At 39.9% G+C, this 22520-nt stretch overlaps 1 protein-coding gene across 2 annotated transcripts in view; it reads left to right on the top strand.

The window, feature by feature from the left end:
- Positions 1-6595: 6595 nt before the first annotated feature.
- The window catches only part of LYPD6B (LY6/PLAUR domain containing 6B), a 46954-nt gene continuing 31029 nt past the window's right edge, over positions 6596-22520 (top strand). Inside the window, exon 1 of one of the 2 annotated variants that reach the window (XM_075180917.1) lies at positions 6596-6663. The gene's annotated coding sequence lies outside the window, so the exon portion shown is untranslated. Of the gene's footprint in view, positions 6664-16052; positions 16148-22520 lie in introns of those variants that run through there. The other variant, XM_075180918.1, reaches the window with a different exon arrangement.

Raw genomic sequence — 22520 nt, 5'->3', positions numbered from 1 at the left:
TTTACTCCGGAAACTCTAAGTGTAATGTAATCGGAACCTACACTAGAAGATACCTCTGAGGGAAATAGGCCTTGAAAGCGGCAGATGGAAACGGGTCACTGAGAGGGGAAGAAGAAATGAACGGAAGATGGGAATTGTATCAAATCTGCAGAAACAGAAAGCATCACATTTAATAGATCCCTTAAAAAAAAAAATCCCTAGCTCCGCCTAAATCACACACTATCCAATCTCCAGAGACCGTAACCCCACCTATGCTCCCACCCCACTTCCTATCTACCTATCCGTGCACTCCAAAGCATCTTCATTATTATCTGCAGCCCATATGGGTCCCATTAGTGTATAGAACAAACACTTTGTTTACTAACAACCTGATTTTGTGTTACAGGTAAGTGCATTTGCGTGACGTGAAGATACCATAATGATGCAAAATTGACACACAGCACACGCCGAAGGCTGGGGACTCACTAAAAAAAAACTCCAGATACGATATCGTTAACGACTTCACTGAAAGTCCGGATCACCATGCCGATACATATGTACACACTTACACGATTTACCTTCAGATCTGTGCTCTTCATCTCTCATAACCATCGTGACTCTAAACTCTATAGAGAGCTATGGACACTACTGGTCGTGAGTGCGTACACACTTCCACATTTACCCAACATCATTCCATCCATCGTGATTTTTAATAATTTTATAAAATTAAATCAAACTATACAATGTGCTGGTTCATACAGACTAATGCGATATCAGACGTAAAGGTCGTTTATTGTGTGATTGGCACGATAACTGGATGAAAAACCTGTAGGGCCTGAGTCATTAAGGAAAATAAGGCAAAAAAGGAGTAAATGTTCTTCAGGACAAACCATGTTACAATGCAAGGGGTGCAAATTAGTTTATTATTTTGCACATAAGTTAAATACTGGCTGTTTTTTCATGTAGCACACAAATACTTGATAACTTTATTTTTACCAGAAATTTAAAGTTGATCTAGGACATGCCCTACCCCAACTATAAATCTGTCCCCACATTTTAAAGTTACCTCTCCCTTCAATGCAACATGGTTTTGCACAGGTGCAAAGTTGCTCCCTTTTTATGCTGTGCTCTCCTCAATGACTCAGGCCCATAGTGTGTACTCAGTCTTAGAGCTGCACATATCTTGCACTTGTGGCTCCTTACACAGATCAGGAACATTAACATGCAGGTGCAGGACAGTAAAGACATACATGTTCAGCACGCCCCTGTGAGATGTATCTTATGCTGAGGTACGCAGATTTTGAAAAATGTTAAATATGAGACATAAACTCAAACTACAGACATAGAGACACAAGTATGCAGACACATCTCTGCTCATACACAAACGGGCATGTTTACACTCCGCTCTGCTCCAGACCCCTCCAGTCTATAATTCATCAGCTTGTAACTCTTTAGAGTTTTTAGGAAGTGTTTGACTTTGTATTATACACTTTGTGTTATCTATGTTTTACATTAATACTTAGTATTACAGAAAAAATATATTTTCTACAACAGCATCTCTGATCCATTTACATACATACAGCAACCATTGTTAAAAAAAATCAAAAAAAAAAATCATGAATGTTCCTTTTAATTACGGATAGCGCTGGTTTTACACCTTAACGGGGTTTGATACCTTACACACAGTGGAAGTATTCGGCTAAACCCCCCAAAAATCTTTAGCAAGTTGTTACTTATTAATATACAATGTTGTTTTCAGTTGTATAATGAAGTGTGTTTAATGCATAACGATAGATAAGGCACACTGTCTTCTGAGAGGGACTGGATGCTGGTTCAGAGCTCATTTTGTAGTTCTGGTTCCTTTTTCAGCCTGGGAATACTGAAACTGGGGTGTCCGTAGCTTGTACCAGCTTAGACGGGTACAGAAGGTAGTACACCAACAGTGCAGAATTTAAAGGGTTAAAGGAACACAATCTCTAATTATACCAACTATTTGTATGTTCTGCAGATGCACTAGTGACTAACCAATCCCTATGGATGAATGGTCACACAGCAATAAACCAATGTAATTAGTGTTATATCCCAGAGCTGCCGAAAAAATGCTTTCCTGTTATCCTCATCAATAATTAGAACTACTATGATAAACAGATAAGGATGCTGTATTTTACATACTGGGGGAAAAGATATTTGGCCTCTCGTTATATATATTTTTATTTCTATATGTTTTGAACCTGCAATGTTAAACCACTCTGGATGATATATTGTATTTATAGACTCTAAAAGAACAAAATTCTCAATTTAAAGCTGTTATAAATGATATATACTGCAAAACCAGGCAATACTTTCATTCTTACAAAGTTAAAAAGAAAAAATAACAGCAAAAAACAGCCCTCCATCTGATTCAGCTAAGGGCGCCCCCTTGCCAGGCTGCAAGATGGTGGAAGCGTACACAGTTGACCCCTTCAGTGTGTGTAAAGAGGGGGAACGTGTCATATAGGGGTCACATTCAGAAGACGTGCAAATATAAGGGGGAGATTTGTCAATGAACACAGTGTGTACGGTCCATAAACCAGTGTAAGGGGATATTCTCTCAGTCAGGAAAAGCCACTGGCCATTCAGCTGTAGATCGCTAGATAATATATTTATTGCAATAATGATCTCCTTCCTCTAATCCCCATCCACATTCTGTGCACAAGAGGCAGAGGAAAGGAAGACCCTTCAGGAGGGTCATACAGGGTTGATAGCCTGACAGAAGTTTCTATAAATGCTAAAGAACATTTAAACTCATTCTATAGATAAATTGTTTATGAAATGCCCTGGTACCTTTTAAATCCCCCCTCCGACTGCAATCATAGTGCCCACCTGCCCCTTATTTCCGGGAATATAAACAGGGTTTTCATCCCTGAAAATGTCTCTAGTTATAATACAGACCATTTGTTTAAATGTTTGTTCACTAAGTTCTTTTTTTGTTAACAAGCGTTTGCTCACCGAGAACAAGCATATTGTAGACTGCCAAATTATAGGGAGACCTCCCAGACTCCCGAGAGAGCAGGCAAATCTCCCGGTGAGTGCGAGAGGTGGGCGAGAATATGATGAGAGATGTTTCATCAATTCCCACCCACCTCAGTAAACACTCAGTGGCGGAGAACATAATGACGCAAATTGCCTTACCAGTTTATTACGTGAATTGCGACATAAAGCCCCGCCCACCTCCTCTTTTTCCTACCTTGCCTCTGTCTCTACTGGTAGGATGGTAGGAAAATGAAAAATTCTAAGGGCCATATTAAGTTTTCCCCAGGGGTCCTGCACTAATGTTGCACACATGTCTTCCCTAGTGGGGTATGACTGTGGGTCAGTAGGATGCTGCAAGCATACAGCTTCCTATTGGCACATACACCATACCTGTATGCCAGAACATCCAGGTGCATCACGAATTTCAGACTCCCTAATGTAGCGGACCAGGGATATGATGACACAATTCGCTGTGAATTACGTAATCACGGCCCCGTAGCCCACGCATCGATGACGCGAATCGCGGCACTGTGCAGCGTGGCTGTGAAGACAAGTATCAACTCTTGGACCTCCAACCAGACTTCCCCAACGGGAGGTTGGGGATGTCAGAAAAGTCGACAAGTGTGGCACAGAAACCCACCCTGCTTCTTGCTTCTGTTTTATGTGTGCTCGCCCTGGGGGTAGCGCCTCCTTGCCTCACCTATAATCAGGGCTGAATCAAAGGAATGGAGGCCCCTGGGCTAAGGGGGCCTCCATCTCCCTGTGAGCCGCCCCCCCCTGTGACCACTCCCCTCCGTGAGCCGCCCGTGGCCCCAAGCGTCTACCTCTTTCTGTTGTCTTGTCACTGTAGTCCTTCCGCGACACGCTGTAAGCTCCTTACTGAGGAGATCTCGTGAGAGTGAGACTCATGAGATCTCCTCAATAAGGAGATTACTGAGTGCGGGGGAAGGACTACAGTGACAGTGCTCAGCAGCATTGATCAGGCCGGGGGCGCCCACGACCCTGCACGATCAATAATGCCGCTGAGCACTGTCAAGGGCCCCCTGGATGCCCGAGGCCCCTGGACTGTAGCCCAATTAGACCTTGAGTTAATCCATCCCTGCCTATAATCCGGAGGTGTAGAGTAATATATCTGTACAGAGTGTAATAGAATTGTACAATATTATGATCATGTCCTATTGAATTATCCTATATCTGTACAGAGGGTAATAACATTGTACTATGATCAGGTCCAGTGGTCAGGTCATGATGGTAACACTAGTGTCCTGTGAGTGTAATGGAAATGTATTTTGATCATGGCCAGGTAGTATTTCCTACCTAAAGTAATGTCCTGTCCTGGTGTATCACACACACTACATACCGAATTCCCCCGCCCAACAATAAACTGTCCCTGGAAATTGTTTTTAAATCTGGGCAACTACGTACAGGTTCTGTTACAATGGAGCACTCTGAGTCTATGGGTCGGAATGGGAACACATTGCGCCTCAATATTGCTGGTTGTAATAGTCTGATAAGGCGCGTTGTCAGAAATATTGGTTCAGACGCCACCGTGTGCAGACGAGAGGTGAGCTTGAAAAAACATATGAGTAAAATATGTTGGCACGATGTAGCTTTGCCTTGTAAGGGTACAATTTATAAAGCAGCGCTATCACCTATCCACTGGCTCTGACAGAACGCGGAGCAGCTGAAAATATACATTTCATTATTTATTTGTGTAATGTGTTTTTGTTGAGGAAAAATTGCAACGGATGTAACAGAGCACAGCAATAAAGTCTGGAACAGATAAAACAATCCAGCCTTAAATTTTCAAATAGTACAAAACAAAAAGAAGCAAAACAATGAGGTACAAATATACAAATATCAAGGTGAGAAGGAAAGGAAGGAGTGGAAGGGAAAATGGTGATGGGGAAGAGGGGGGGGGGGGGAATCCTCATAGTATCACAGCAAAACAAGTATAGGTAATAATACATCATAAGCAGCTTAACTAAACTCACCCACTACCAAAGACTCTGATCCAGGGAGTCTAGATGTACCTGACATCAGTTATTCATGATCCATAAAGGAGGCTTAAGAAGGCGATTTCTTAAATTCAAGCCATTAGAACCATAATGCCGTATATTTGAACAATTTCTCTTGGCTAGACATGAGGAAGTCATCTATAAGTACATACTTGCCAACTCTCCCTGAATGTCAGGGAGCCTCCCTGAAATAGGGGTGATCTCCCTCACTCCCTGAAGAGTCTGGCATTCTCCCTGATGCTGAGCCAGTACAAGACGTGGTTGGCTTCGCCATCTGTGGCAGGATGACACAGTTCAGAAATTGTGTCCTATGTCCATGTATTGATGCCTATGGAGGTGGCCATTTTCATGGAGACCAAGATTTAATCAAAGACTGACAGGTAAGACAACATGACATCAGTAATGGAGACAGAAATGTAAAAGACACTTCAGTCTCTAGAGATTCATCAGCTGCTTTTCTTTAACGTATAGTTGCCTACTCTCCTGGAATGTCCGGCAGACTCCTGCATTTCTGGGATACCTTCCGGGCTCCCAGGAGAGCAGGGCAACCTCACGGTTCTCGCACCCGCAATAGATAAGTGATGCAAATATTGCATCATCTTAGTCCCGCCCCTGTTGTAATAGGCCAAAATTGTGACAATCGTTTAGGGGGTGGGGCCAATATGTTTCGATTCGTCAAGCCCCGCACCCGCACGCCAACTCCCCCAGGATCTCCCTGAAGCCAACGAGGAAAAGTTGGGAAGTATGCATAAGTATATAAAGATCAAACCGTCTGAACCACTCTGTTATATATATATATATATATATATATATATATATATATATATATATATATATATAAATGTTTTAGACATGCCTTGCTCAAGGTTATTCTTTATTAATACCATTCAAGTATGAGCACTGGGTGTGCTGTTACTTTGGTTTCTATGTAGGGTGCTTCGGGCCAGATAAGGATTTGCAGTGAAATAAGGACTTGTTTGCCAAATAAACACCTCCATAGGTGTTACTGGATATGTGTGGGTGTATGTCTTACTACAAATATTAGATCCTCGGTGCAATCATCTAATAGTAAAAACACTGACATCTTACAAGGACAGATCAGTGTGGAAACCTTACCTTGCAATCCAGTGACCTGAGTTACTGTAGTGTAATATACTGCCTGTAAATCTGCTGCTTCCTGAATGATCAAAATGACTAAATTCATCCAAGCTCAAGTGATTCACAACTGTGTTTATCTAAAGGAATAGGCGGCATGTTTCTAGCTGCGCTGCGGTATACGGGCCCCGGCATGTTGGGACTTGTAGTCCTACAAGAGCTTGGAAGCAGCAGGTAAACCAGTTCTGTCACATCATGGGGCCTCTGTATCTAGAGTGATATAATTATTTATATGAAGGTTGCCTGAAGTGGAGAACAATGCACCAGCCCTGTACATGGAATGCAGTAAGGTTTATACATATATATATATATAATATACTTGCTGTATGTCTGCGTGTAGGAACCAGATGCAGGGGGTGTGTCCGGTAATCACGCCCACCTAGGTCCGTGACAAATCAGAAGCCGCCTCCGGTGCTGGCAGACAGAGTGCGCACCAGGATCAGGCAGTTGCGTTCGGTGCAGAGAGTCCGGCGGACGCGTCCTGGGATCTGCGCTCCAGGTAACTGCGCTCCACCTGCTTCTGGATCACTTACACGCGTGTTCTTTGTGTCTGATATGTTGTAGACATCAGGTCCCCACGACAGTGACCTCAGCGGCTGCAGGGCTCTATCACAGGCAGTGTGGGCTTTGTGGGACTGTAGTGAATCCCTTTGGATATTCAGTTAGGTTTTATTCTTGGACAGTGTTTAAAGTAATTCATGTTGTTATTATTATTTATTTGTATTATTATTGTTGTTGTTGTTGTTTTATTATTAGTTTATTGTTGTTGCTTTTTGTTTTCTTTTGTTACGAACACAGAGCGATCTTCTGTTATATCTGATCTCCTACATCCAAGGACATTTATGACAGTGACTGGGTGTTTATTTCTAGAGCAGAGGAAATTGAACAACAAGTCCCAGCAGGCACTGCCATTCTGCTAGCCTGGTACTTGCACAGTAGCTGTGGGTTCACAGTTTTCCTACTTCTGCCCTAGAGATGTAACATTGTAGCATAACTTGCAGAAACTCTGATGCTTGTGCATTTGCTTTGTGCATTAAAATGCCCATCATGGCATGTGCAGTATTACAAGTATAGTTAGTGAGAATTGAATTGATAAGTAATTAAATTGTACTGGTGGTCAGTTTGCAAAATAAGGACACTTGCAGGGACAAATATAACCAATTTACCATTGTAAATTAGGGACACTTGACAGCTATACTATGTTGGGTGCACTGTACAAAATATATATGTAGTAGTAATGTATGTATAAATTTGTAAAGTAGACAGACTTCATTATCCATGCAGAGGTGTGTGTGTGTGTGTGTGTATATATATATATATATATATATATATATATATATATATATATATATATATATATATATATATATATGTGTATATATATATAATATATGTGTATATATATAATGGGTTGTGTGTGTATATATATATATATATATATATATATATTATTGTACATTTGAGTTGTCACTTGTGCAGTGTGACACTTGCTGGTGCATTGACACTAATGTGTATCTTTATCTAACACACTATTTACCAAATTACTTAGATTCGGGGCCCTGTATGTCATCCCTACAAGTGACACACTTCTGTTGAAAGCTCCTTGTGCATTGTGAGGGGTGTACACACAATCTACATTGTTGTACTGGGCTCCACTTAGTTTACAACTTTTCATTTCCCAGGAAAGTTGGCTGCATGTGTTAACTGTACACAGCCTGAGAATTTGTGCTTAGTGTAAGATCACTGCACATTAAGTAAACTATTGTAAACTCTGTTTAAGTTTTATGACCTTTATTGCTGGTGTCTGGCAGTGGCTCAGACAGATGAGTCTCTCTGGGGGAGGCTGGGTGTTCTGTGTACTGACTACATTACACACTGTCACTTGCTGTAAGAGCTGACACAGGCTGTTACTTTCATGCAGGTTTTTATTCCCATTGGAGAAGAATTATTTTCTTTTCGATTCTGTAAATGTAATATCCGCTCCTCCTGGCCTCTCCTCTGTCTTGATAGCATATATATTACATTGCTCATAATGAAAACGTGTGGAAGGAATAATGCAACCCATACTGTAAATTATTACAAATATTAGACTGTACCTCGGCCTACATCCTTGTGCCTCTACATCAGGCAGTCACCTGAGACCTCTCAAGCCTTCACCTGTGGCCCCTGGTGAAGGGTAATGTGTGTTCCTATTGAAGATTACAGGGCCACCAAAGGTTGTCTTTCACTCCTTTTATATGGTCACAGAAAGCCTCAGTGACAAGTATTAAACCTACACATTATACTATATATTATTCACCATCTAAATATTACTTTATTAAAGTTCTAACTGCTCGTGCGTCAATATATTTCATTAATATATATGTGAGGAGTTTGTATGTTCTCCCTGTGTTTGTGTGGGTTTCCTCCTGGTGCTCCGGTTTCCTCCCACACTCCAAAAAGATACTAGTAGATTAATTGGCTGCTATAAAAATAAATAAATATTAACCCATCTCTCCCTCTCCCTCTCTCCCGTCTGTGTGTGTGTTAGGGAATTTAGACTGTAAGCTCCAATGGGGCAGGGACTGATGTGAGTGAGTTCTCTGTACAGCGCTGGGAATCAGTGGCGCTATATAAATAAATGATGATGATGATATATGTTTAAATTGCTCTTACAGCAAAACCAGAGGAGCTGCACAGATCTATCGGATGGATACTTGCACAGGAGTCTTTGCAGATAATTCTTATATATTTTTGTCTGGGTGGGCGACCAGGACCCTATTAGCTCGCTGTCTGTTTGTTAATACTGTCTTGTCCAGCACTGGGGAGTATGCTAGCAGTTTATATATAATACATGTTTGTAAATAAATAAGGTGTCTACTGATATTCTACATAAATAAGCATTATTTTCAAAACATTGTTCTGTATTTTGGAAGTCCTCGTTTTGGAAGCTAATACCATCTTTTGAGCTGAACTCAAATACCCAGTCCCTTTTTCTTTGTGCAATTGCCCCTATTTTGGAACTAATATGTGAGATATGTGTGAATATACTGCCGCTAATACCTGTCTAGATGCAAAATGCATAGCAGGATTCACTTGAACCTGTTGTAGTGCTTTGTATTCATAGCAGAGTATAGTAAGTAGCATTTTCTGAAATCTGCATCTATTTTATTAACTATACCTGTCACCTGCACAGCGAAGCACGCCATTTTGTTTACTGAACCAATATCCATGAGAATGCGGCCTATGGATTCTGCGGAACCAGTGACATCACTGAGTCATGTATGTAATCGTGTGAGCGTTAGTGCTGTGGTAATGTGTTTGTGCCTCATGCTGTGATGTCACTGCTTTCTAGTGAAATGATTGGCTGCAATCTGATGCATACCAGTGCAGCTCTCAAAATGGCTGCCTCCACTGTGTGCAGTTAATGGTTGTACATTAAGTCTTCCTACTTGGCCCTTTGAAATATTGGGAGGTATATTGTGTGACTGTTCCTCTGACATAAAGCCTGCATGATGCTCCTGTTCAGTCGCACTGTGTGTAATGTGATTATTGCACAAGCCAAAGCCTATCTGTCGCAACTAAAGGAAAATGGCTGCTCTCGTTACTTGTACCAAGTGTTACTGTTATACCCATGAGTAAATTGACTCGTGTACAGCGGATTTCATGCCATCCTGTCTTACGCCAGGAATCAGCCAAGAGTGGTATTTAGCTGTAGTGGAAGGGTTAATTGTACATACAGCACCATAGGACTTTCTGCGATGATGAAACATTTCTTTGAGTCGGACTCTCCCTCTTGCCAAACAAATCTGGGGCTGGTTTGTGACCATACATTCTGCTGTGGGAGGATTTCTGCTTTGTGTTAAGAAAACACATCAATAATCAAAGTTTTATTTTCCCTGTTGATTGTATTTTTTTCACTGTTTGACTTCTTTCTCACTGGCGCCAGTAGGTCGAGCGTAACGTGTTCCTATAAAAGCTGGGAGAGAATATTGTTTCCCATGATGCAAATGTTCTACACAAATAAACCGAACCCTATAGAACATTTTGAATAACACACACTGGGGAGGTTTGCAGTCTCCTAGGTAACATAAACGCTTCTTTTGTATTCAGCCGACGTATGGGCGTGGCCAGTGTTGTCGTATTACCTTCGTGCTTCATATATGATAACGTCATTTTTGGATTTTATGTGTAGTATATGTCATCTGTGTCATGTCTCTTGTTAAATGGACGTACTCTGTGTTTAATTCATTGTTTAAGCATAGTAATATCGGGCCCCTTTTTAATCCAGTGTGTCGGAGGTAATTTTAAGGTTAAAAAAATTATAATTGGCCCTTGTGTCCACTCTGTATAAGATAGTAATGAAAGACAAACTTTATACTTGCTGGAGAGAGATTCTGCCTTACACTGGCCCTCTTGTTACCAGTGACTCATTCATCATACCTTTAATAACATGTGACCAGTCGGTGACTGAAACATTTAAGCAGTGTGCAGATATGTTTAAGTGCTGGGAGGTTTTGCTGAGTGAGGTTCAGCCATTGATGTCCTGAAAAGCTGCATATTACAGCAATGGAGTAGCTTACTGTTCAGATTGTTGTAAAGATTGTGACTATATAGATATATAGATAGAGATAGATCTCTCTCGCGCTCTCTCTCTCTCTCTCTCTCATATATATATATATATATATATATATATATATATATATATATATATATGTGTATAATGTCCATACTAGCTTTATACTCCACCTATCAATGATCATTCCTCTGGAATCGGGTAACTGGAGGTGTTTGAATTGAAAGCACATTTTATTGGGGGATGTTCTATTGTATTTGCTTTTTCCCCAACAACAGAATGTGAAAGTGACAATGTTACTTATAGCTAACTAAAGCTGGGTACACACTACAGAATTTCCCACCAACTTTTTATGCCGATCGATGGTCCGATCTCTCGGTCCATGGACTGCATACACACTAGCCTTGTTTTAGAAGATAAAGGGAAGAGCGGACGTCCCTTTAGCGACTTTTTACAGCCATGTTGTCGTGAGCAATGATTGCAATTTCGTACTCACTGTTGTGGATCGGTCGGAAGTTTATACACACTACACAACGGAAACGAAATTGGAATGAAAATATTAAACGGTACGACCAACCAAATGAGGCGACAATCGTCCATTTGGGCAGACTTTCGACCATCGTGTCACTACACACACTGACCCGACTTTTGAACGAGTGGTCGTATGTCGGCTGGTTGAGCCGATTATTGGACAAAAACCCTGTAGTGTGTACCCAGCTTAAATGCAGTGATTTTTCTGATTGGCTACAAGTTGCTTTACTTATAGCCAATCAGAGCATTGGATCATTCCCCGGGCTAAGCTAAGCTGTAGCCAATCAACGCAATAGTGGTCAAATGTATTGGAAGCGGCAACAGAATATATGTGTAAAAAAAGATGTCTTTTCATAATCCCAGTTGTTAGATCTATTGACAGACTTGTCAACATGATTCAATTTCAGTGTGTGATAATGTTCTACTTACGAGATGGGAGCAAGAGCATAACTGGATCACACATTTGAGATATCGTCGCTCCAGGGATTGGTTATCGAGCCGAACCAACGCTGACGGTCTCTTATATGTGAGATTGGTTCATTGACATGTGTGTCAGGCTCTCGTATAAAGGATGGCAAGAGTATTCTCTGCTCTGCCCCATGATCCGCTATTGAATAAGGTTCTAATTTGTTACTTGTGTCCAAATTGCCCAGAATGTACTAATTAATGTATTTAGAGCAGGACGTTTCTCTCTTGCGCTCACTTTCCTCGCCAAGCTTATTTAGCTACGTTTCGGATTATCATTGGGGACATGTACATGCTAGACACGCCTGATGTCAAAAGCTAGTGAGTGAGAACAGGCAGCCATTCCAATCAGTGTATATTCACTGTCACACTTGTGATTGCCCTCATTATGGGCACATTATGTACGCTCATTTCTGCCCTGATTAAGAGAGTGACTGGAATAAGAATAGGCCACTTATTGTACACGGTGCTATTTGCTTTGAGAGCTGGTAATTGCCTATTCTGTGAAAAGTTCCGTCCAGCCTTTTAAACCAAGTATTTTCTGTACGCCACATAAATGTGTAAAGATAAACTGTTTTCTTATGCATATATTAAGTTCTTCCAGGCTGCAGAAGTCTCCTGGGTGCATGTACATAATGCCAACATTATCGCAGCGATTAGCCCGGCTTTATAACATAATGCAAATATATGGCATTCTCTGGGCATCTGTAGATTATTTTTTAATTTAATCTGAAAGGAATTTCAGCAGTTTACGGAGTTGGTGGTTCGTTAATCTTCGTGTGTAAGGTACTTATTTTCGTGCTGCAGATGTTCACCAAAAATCTACGTCCTTATATAGATTTTTGCCATTGACTTGCACCCCTAGAAGGGCAGAATGGGGGTGGACGAGCATAATTAAAGTACAGTAAAGGCGTGTTCACCTAATTGCGACACATTAATGCGGGTGCTGGAGAGCTGGTGCAGTTATATCCAATGATGATTATTTGCACCGCTGCAGTTATTCAGATTCCCATTTGATTTCTAAAGGAGGAAATAAGAAATGTGGATGTGTTTGCATTTAATTATATTTTATATTGAAGATGCGACTTAAGCAAATTATTAGCAAGACAATATTGTGTTTGGCACTTCATGAAATTATTATATTGTGTACATTTAGGATAATGCAACTTTAGCATTTGCTGTTAACACTCTCCTGCCACATCTGTATGCTAACATGGGCCGCTAGTATACACAATTGTACGTCTGCTGCAAATACCACTGGTTTTGATCTGGATGCGTCTTGAGCTGCATTCAACTCAACATATACATATATGGTTTCTTTGCTGGACTCTCTTCCTATGTTCGTTCCATCTCTGTATGTGTTCTCCTCGCTACAAAGACAATTGTAGCACTGACGACACAACTGAGCACTGAACATTCCATCCATGTTACCATTTGTCTTCTACCTGTCTACACACTGATAATTTAAACAATTACTTTACACCCTGGTTACAAATTAAATAATTTACTGCGGCCTTCATGGAGGGGTCAAACACCTGAACTCCCTGTGGCAATGGCAAAAAATGTTCACGCGTTGAGCTGACCCCTACTCATCCGTCTTGTTGTGGCCGGTTCCTTGTGACTTCTGGCTTAGAAATGCTGGTGGTTCCAACATGTCCTGATCTTCAAATCGATGCAGAGTTTCTTAATTACCAACTAGTTATACACAAATCTGATCCAAGGTTATCAGCTGATGGTTTTTACTTATAAAATGTTTCTCAATGATTGATTATAAGTTCGCTTTGGTGCCTAGTTATCTACAGCGATTTTATAAACGACTGGGAAAAAAGTATCTATTAGCATGCCGATTCCTCTGCGCACACTATACATGTTTTACAAGATTTACCCTCAGATATGTGCTCTTCAGTTGTCATAACCTTTGCCTGAAAAGATTGTGACTCTGTAAAAATATGGAGATCCTTATCAGGAGTGCGTACACACTGCAGGATTGGAACGAGATTTATAGTTGTGCTGAGCAATCAAATGAAACGATGATCAGTACTTTGGAACGTTCGTTCATCGTTTAAGTATACACACTAATGCGATATTGGCCCGAACGGTCGTTTACTGCTCGATTGACCCAATGGTTGTCTGAAAAACCTGTAGTGTATCCAGCCTAAAATGGGGGAAGTGCATACACAGTGAAGTACCAAACCGGATGCATATTATTGTAACAATGTAAGTAGTTATTTCCCTTCATATATTCTATAACTGTGCATTTGGTGGCAACTAGAATAGTTCTTATGATTGTAAACTATTAATATTAAAGTATTAAAATGTTACTATTATTACACTAATTATTATTACACTAATCAAGCTATTCTATTTGTACTTGTCCACTATAAAATCATATCAAATCTAAGTGCACCAGTAAACACACACACACACGAAAAAAACACATTGTTACTTAATTAGTGTAACAGACTTGGTAAGAATATATTAACAATAAATCATCAAATACTGAATGCCATACAAATAATATAAATTGTCAGTAAATAAAGTACGGAAACATATTAGAAACATGTAGCAGACAGATGTTACAAGTATTCACTGAAATCACATTCTCTACTCAAACCTCCTTTTGAGATGGGTCTTGTTTCCTGAATCCAATAAACTTCACTTATACAAGGCATAGGCAAACCGAGGGGGGGTCCTAGTGCCTGGAAACCCCCGTCCAAGCCTGGGGCACTGTATAATTGAGGTGACCGGACCTTGCCAGTAGTGCGTGCACGCAGCATTGCCCATGTATATTATGAGGACAGGAAGATTTGGAGAGCAGCCAAGCACTGTCTAATATTATAGCCACGCCCCCATGCATGCGGGTCACGCCCACTGGTGCCGTGGTGTGGAAACTCCCCTCTGCAAATCGTGCGTTTTCCCTTGCAAGGCTGTCATCAGTAACACTTGTCTATGATTGTGGTGAAATCCTGTGTTTATGAAAATTTGTTCACCCTCCTCCCACCTCTTACGTTTTGTGTAGAGCAAGTGGGGTTGGCCAACCTCCTCTGCTCCTCTGTACCCAGATGTGGAGCGAGGATGTGACATCATAGCCCAGCACCATACTCCCAGTGTATCATTGGGATGAAGGGGCGGTAGTCGGCGGCTTCGTAGCTAAAAAGCTGTCATCTGCTGGTCTTCCGTGCCAGCAACCGGGCTCTAGTGTGGGGGCGCCACAGGAAAAATAAACATACACGCCGGGCCTGGTTCACTTAGGAATGTAAGTGCCTGAACGTGCAGAATTGCCAGTAAGTGTAAGTGCTTCTAATTCATCTTCGAAGGCAGAGGACACTTCAGGGCTACGATTTCATGGGCGGAAATGGGGGAGGGAAGGTGCACATGCAATTACAATAAGTCCGTGCCAGGTTTGAACCTACGCACATCCATCCGATTCACCCCCTGTGCATCTCTACGGTACATGATTTTCAGCCATATCACTCGCTCCAGCTACAGGGCAGGTGTAGGTGCCGAGTGATAGTGATGACGGATGCGTATACATGCCAGAACGTGTTTGCAATTAGGAGCAACTGTAAAAAGTCATTTTATATACAGTATGCATTGAGAACATCTCAATAAATGTATTTGGTTTTTTTTCTTAATGATTATATTATTAACAGGTGACAATAACTGAATACTTTTTTTTATTTTTCTGTGCATTCTCCTGGGACTTTATATTGCATATATATTGTATATCCCCTGCAGTGTGTTGTGTCTTTCTCAACACAGCAAGTGCCGTATATGCAGAGCGTATATAGACCCGTATTCAATATGACATTTATTCAGATCCACTTCTAGTGTGTGGTTTGTTTTGTTTTAAAAAAGGTGCACTTTACGTTTGTTTTGTGTACCTCGGTGAATAAGACACTCAGTGATTTAGGCGCTCCCTATGCGACCACCTTAGGTTGCCAAGTGGTAACTTCAGCTCTGCCTATAAAGGAAATACAGTTTTGTTTGCCAATTATATTTTGTCTTTTTGTAACATGATGATTAATCAAACTGCAACTCCCGTTATGGCCGACAAAGCGCCAACCGGCTTGTGGGCCGCTTCTAAATAGCTTTTTATTTTCCGAAGGAATTTCAAAAGTCAAGATCAATAATTTTGAAAGTGTTGAAATACGAACAAAAGAGCAGAGTGATGTTAAGTAAACAGCACACAGGTGTTTTGTGTGTCTGTGCGTTGAGGACAACCCCACACAATGTATAGTGACAGTTTTTAAACCTCCCTCTTAGATCAGCTTGCAGTCTCCTCCGCTGTGTTTGTTCTGTGTCCTGAACCTGTTTGTTTTCCTCTGCTGTCTTGAAGGGCAATCAGACTGGAACTAACAAGGGGAGCATTAAAGAGAGAGAGAGAAAAACCCTCTGTGATCTGACGGACAGAAAATAAATAGTTTTGCAGGTAGCTTTAAATAAAGTGCCATGATCCGTGTCAGCCAATCAGATTCTAGTTGTCCTTTCTTTAGTAGACTATAGAAAATAAAAGCAAAGCTCTTATTGGATGCTATGGGTTACATAAACTTGCAGAATATTATCATTATTTTGGACCTGAGGCTCATTTATGTACAGATAACTTTGTTACAATAATATTTAAGGGACCATATTCAGAGAAGTTTCTGATAGGGATATGCTATAAACCGCCAGATATTAGTACGATTGAGGAAGCCCAACTTCTACAGCAAATTGAAAAGGCTACACAACTAGGTCAAATTTTAATTATGGGGGATTTTAATTATCCGGACATTGATTGGAGTACTGAGACCTGCGGTACAGCTAGGGGAAATAGGTTTCTGAGCACGCTAAAAGACCATTACATGTCCCAATTAGTTGAGGAACCAACTAGGAACCGGACTATACTGGACCTAGTAATAACAAACAATGTAGACGTAATATCAAATATTCAAGTAAAGGAGCACTTGGGAAACAGTGATCATAATATGGTCTCATTTGAAATTAGTTTCCAGAAACAACAGTATAAGGGATCAACTAGGACTTTAAACTTTAAAAAGGCAAATTTTAATATGCTAAAGGAGTCTATAAAGAGCATAGACTGGGACAAAGCCTTTGAAGGAAAAAATACGGAAGAAATGTGGGCTGTCTTTAAAATGTTGTTGGAAACATACACGTATAAGTTCATTCCTATAGGAAATAAATGTAAAAGAATTAAGTCTAAACCAATGTGGCTAAATAAAAAGGTAAGGGAAGAAATGCAAAGGAAGAAGCGTGCATTTAAATTGTTTAAGTCTGAAGGGTCAGAGGAGTCCTTCCATAGGTACAAGGAATGTAATAAAACATGCAAAAAGGAAATTAGATTGGCTAAATTAGAAAATGAAAGGCACGTTGCAAAAGAAAGTAAGACAAACCCCAAAAAGTTTTTTAAGTATATAAATGGCAAAAGGATTAAAAAAGATAATATAGGACCACTAAGAAGTGAGATGGGTGAATTGATAAATGATACTAAGGAAAAAGCAGAGATATTAAACACGTTCTTTTCTTCAGTATTTACCAGAGAGGAACAAATGGCAGGAGTAATACATAAAAATGGAAATGAAACCATGCCATTAATTAATACTTGGTTGTCAGAGGAAGAAGTCCAAAGGCGACTGAAGAATATTAAGATAAATAAAGCTCCAGGTCCAGATGGCATACACCCAAGGGTCCTTATGGAATTAAACTCGGAAATAGCTAGACCGCTATTCTTAATTTTCAGAGATTCAATCTCATCAGGCTCAGTACCAAGGGATTGGCGAATAGCAGATGTGGTGCCGTTGTTTAAAAAGGGGACGAGATCACAACCAGAGAATTATAGACCTGTAAGCCTGACATCAATAGTGGGGAAACTACTGGAAGGTATTTTAAGGGACAGTATTCAGGATTACTTGGTACGCAATAAAATTATTAGTGGGAATCAACATGGATTTGTGAGGGATAGGTCATGTCAAACTAATCTAATTAGTTTCTACGAGGAAGTTAGTGGGAACTTAGACCAGGGCAGGACAGTAGATGTGGTCTACTTAGATTTTGCAAAGGCCTTTGATACAGTGCCACACAAGAGGTTGGTTTACAAAATAAGGGAACTGGGTCTAGAAATCAAAATTTGTACTTGGATCGAAAACTGGTTAGAGAATAGGGAACAGAGAGTTGTGATAAATGGAACATTTTCTAATTGGTCAAAGGTCTTAAGTGGAGTTCCTCAAGGTTCCGTGCTGGGACCACTCCTTTTAAATATATTTATTAATGACCTTGGTGATGGTTTAGAGAGTAAAGTTTCTATTTTTGCAGATGACACTAAACTCTGTAAGGTAATAAAATCAGAGCAAGATGTAGCTTCTCTACAGAGAGACTTAAATAAACTGGAGGATTGGGCGGCTAAATGGAATATGAGGTTTAACACAGATAAATGTAAGGTTATGCATTCAGGGATCAAAAACAAGAACGCAATCTATAAATTAAATGGAATTAATTTGGGAGAATCTATAATGGAAAAGGATTTGGGAGTGCTCGTAGACAGTAGACTTAGCAATAGTGCTCAATGTCAAGCAGCAGCTGCAAGGGCAAACAAAGTATTGGCATGCATAAAAAGGGGCATAGATGCAAGGGAAGACAGTGTAATTTTGCCACTGTATAAATCATTGGTAAGACCTCATCTTGAATATGCAGTACAGTTCTGGGCACCACTCTATAAAAAAGATAATTTGGAACTAGAAAGGGTTCAGAGAAGGGCGACAAAATTGATAAAGGGTATGGAGTCATTAAGTTATGAGGAAAGGTTAGCCAGTTTAGGCATGTTTACTTTAGAAAAGAGGCGTCTAAGGGGAGATATGATTACTATGTACAAATACATTAGGGGTCAATACAGAGAGCTTTAATGGGAACTTTTTACCCCAAGGACCATACACAGGACACGTGGTCATCCCCTAAGGTTAGAGGAGAGGAAATTTCACAACCAGCAAAGGAAGGGGTTCTTTACAGTAAGGGCAGTCAAGATATGGAATTCATTGCCAGGGAAGGTTGTGATGGCAGATTCAATAGATATGTTTAAGAAAGGGTTAGACAAATTTTTAGCGGAAAGGTGTATCCAGGGATACGACCGTTAATTTAAAATAAAGGATAGTAGTGGATATAGGGTAAAAATTGGATTGCAATATTGAGTCTGGGGGGGATTTTTAAAATTGAAACAGATGGGCGGTTGCCTACTCTGGATTAATTACAAATATAAGTGCAGGATCGCAGGAGATCCAAAATAGGTTGAACTTGATGGACTGGTGTCTTTTTTCAACCTCATCAACTATGTAACTATGTAACTATATACCATCATTCATTAATAATAATTTATGATTATGTATATTTACAGGCCTATAAGCTACAGAACATGGCCAGCTAGTGGCCAGATTTCATGTAACCAAAACTACACTGGCCGTCCCAAGCAAAACCTTTTCAAATAAATGATATTTTTACTCTGTACGATAATAACATATGCTTAATATAATAAGACTCTTTTGTACTCTGAAGTGGTATATTTGTTTTTCCAAATAGAAGGGAGCTTTTTTCCTCGGTACTCTCAATCTGCTAGTCTCTCACTATCACCCTTCACCCCCAAACCAAGTTTTGTTGTTTTCATTCTTATTAAAGGCTAATCTCATCCAAAAATGAAAAATGCAGTCTTTGGGTTGATTACCACCACTATCAAAAATTGTGCACTATGCTCTATACTGGACCCAGGAGCTTACGCTCTACTCTGACACCCCATCTTCAGAGTCAGACTTTCAGAGGGGAAGAAGCCTAGTGCATAAAGAGCATGTTTGCTTTAATACTCTTAAGAGTGAAATAGATCATATGGGTAGACTATAATAGAACAGTACTCATTTAAAATAAACTATAATGTATTATGTATAACCCTTACTGTTCTATACAACACAAGTACTCCCATGTCTCTGGTCAAAAGTTGTAGCTTAATAAAGATGTCTCCATTCTGCTGTTTGTTTGCAACTATTAGTGCGGAGACCATATTTCCTGGTTGCTGTGGTGACAGATTACCTGGAGAGGAATGACTAAACACTGATATATGGCAAGGAGCCGGGGTCACAAAACCAGAGTTGGGACAGTCCACCTGCGGACACAATGCAGTGTGTAAATATCAGCTCATATATAGGGTAGAGCCTGAGGATCCTGGGTATATTGTTGTGTAAAATATTCGCTTTACATAAGAAGAAAGAAGGGGGGAATAATTACACAATGGGCTGTGAGTCTGTAAGAATGCCCAAAAGTGACTTGAAAAGTTATATACCTGATCTTCCCATTCTATTAAAATGGACAACATTTTAGAATCCTGTCAAGTCATGTAATCTAAAACTTACTGTTCTGGGGTCAAACGGGCGTGGTTTAAACTAATTCCAAAAAATGAAGTCATCCTAGCTGTGTTTATGGACTTTGGTACAGCATCTAGTTAAGATATGGGGGTATATTTACAAAACTGCGGATTTGAAAAAGTGGAGATGTTGCTTATAGCAACCAAACATCATTCTCAACAATATTTTATTTATATAACGGCAACGAATTCCGTGGCGCTTTACAATTTGGAACAGACATTAATAAAACAATACTGGGTAATACATACAGAGAGGTCAGAAGGCCCTGCTGGGAAGCTTACAACATATGGGACCAAGGGGCGTTTGGGAGTAAATATATAAATAACTAGAATCTGATTGGTTGCTATAGGCAACATCTCCATTTTTTTCAAACCCGCAGTTTAGTAAATATGCCCCATGGTGGTAACTAAAACCTCCACTGAGTCCTAAATTCTAACGAAGACTCCTGATTTTCAGAGATGGGTGTGGGCTTGCCAGGGAGTAGCCATGGCATTGGTGGGTAGGAGAGGGCATGGCTTAATTTGTCCCAATTTTCCAGTCAATAATTTTATGTGCTGAACGATCTCCCGTACTGTGTTAAAAATGGGTGTTCTGTTCCTGTACTAGAGAGCGCCTGCTTGGTTTAGAGATCTGGGTGGGAGCAACATTGACTCTGCCACCCCCAAATTTTGGTAAGGGTCCTGACGATGTCTCTTGTTGCTGAGCCAAAGCATCTGAACTTGTTGCTATATATATTTATATATACATTTATTTTGTGTGTGTGTATATGTGTGTATATATATATATATATATATATATATATATATATATATATATATATATATATATATATATATATATATATATATATATATACACACACACACACTATTGGGTTTTAAATGCTCTTCTCATTCAATAATTAATAACTTATTATTGCCACGGAACTGGTAAGGACAGTATCTAATATGCAGTAGAAGGTTTATTTTATGCATGTTGTGAATACATAAAAACAGGGACTCGGCGCTCACTGCCTCCATTTTCAGAGCTGCTGCCTGCACCTTTTTATGTGTTTGTTCCTTTTTATTGATTCCAGTAAACAAACGACTTGGAATCTATTCAAATATAAACAGCCAGTGAGCAATACATTCTTCTGGGCTTTGTCACCCGTCTTGTCTGCAAATATGGATCCTGAAAGTTCCCTTCATCCCCTACTGTGATGAATCTTCCCGCCATTACTCCCTGCTCCTGGCCTCCATCCATGTTTGCTGTACGAGGCTGAAATCGGCATATTTGCCGTAGGAGGAGTTACGTGGTCTAGACCAACTAAAAGTTCTATTCAAAGGGTATCTCTCACTTACCCTCAAGTATTTATATTCTCATCTCCTGTCATAAATATACTCTTTTGCCTGTGCTTTGGATTAACTCGTCAAACCTTGAAAAAAAATTATTTACCTCATATAATGATTTAATTTCAATTCATTCCCTGTTATCCAAAGGATACAGTATTACAGATGTTGTTTTAGGCACAGTTATTTAATCTGAAATTTCTTCATAAGGCTCATTTGGTCCTATGCAGCAAGATTAATGGAAGATTCAATTGGCCCTCAAATGGCGTGGAAATAAGTGGAGTAAAAAAAGGGGCACAGTTTTATTTTTTGGTAGTGAGAATGACAAATTCTATAAAAGTGAGGGTTCGGTTTCCTTAATATTTGATATAAATAATGCTAATAAGACTCCCCAATAATGCTTATTTTATTTATTAAATGGTTTACATGCTTACAATAAGATACCTTGTCTATTTAGATTTTGTTGTTTGCAGATTTATACTGCAAACGTGCTTTCACCTAACTGTCACTTTAATTATCAAGGTTTATGTGTGCCATAGTTTTATTGTGTGATCTGTTCACTGATTCTATAAACGTGAATGCTTTTAAACATGTGTTTGTGGTAATCCAAATCACACCCATTTTTCTTACTTGGAATATATTTCACCTTTAAAGTCATAAAATGACGTTGCAATTCTGTTCATTGTTCTAGAACAGGCCTGTCCAACCTGCGGCCCTCCAGATGTTGTGAAACTACAAGCCCCAGCATGCTTTGCCAGTAGACAACCTGTTGATAGCTGGAAGGGCATGCTGGGACTTGTAGTTTCACAACATCTGGAGGGCCGCAGGTTGGACAGGCCTGTTCTAGAATATGACTTTACAATTACTTCATTTGTCCTCGGGCAGTTTTATGGAATAATGATTGTTTCTTGTTTGTTTCTTACATTTATAATAATTTATAATATTATCCTTTTTTTTTTTTTTCTTAGTGGTGTTTGCATTCATGTTTAGTAAACAGTGTTTTATATATATTTTTTAAACTTGCCTAGACACACATCTATGGGGCACAAGTGCATTTGACAAACCAGAACAATTTCTT

The sequence above is a fragment of the Mixophyes fleayi genome, chromosome 7 (genome assembly GCF_038048845.1).
Source record: "Mixophyes fleayi isolate aMixFle1 chromosome 7, aMixFle1.hap1, whole genome shotgun sequence".
In the NCBI taxonomy this organism is placed as follows: domain Eukaryota; kingdom Metazoa; phylum Chordata; class Amphibia; order Anura; family Limnodynastidae; genus Mixophyes; species Mixophyes fleayi.
The sequence above is the reverse complement of the archived record's forward strand: the minus strand, read 5'-3'. Positions and strand labels throughout refer to the sequence as shown.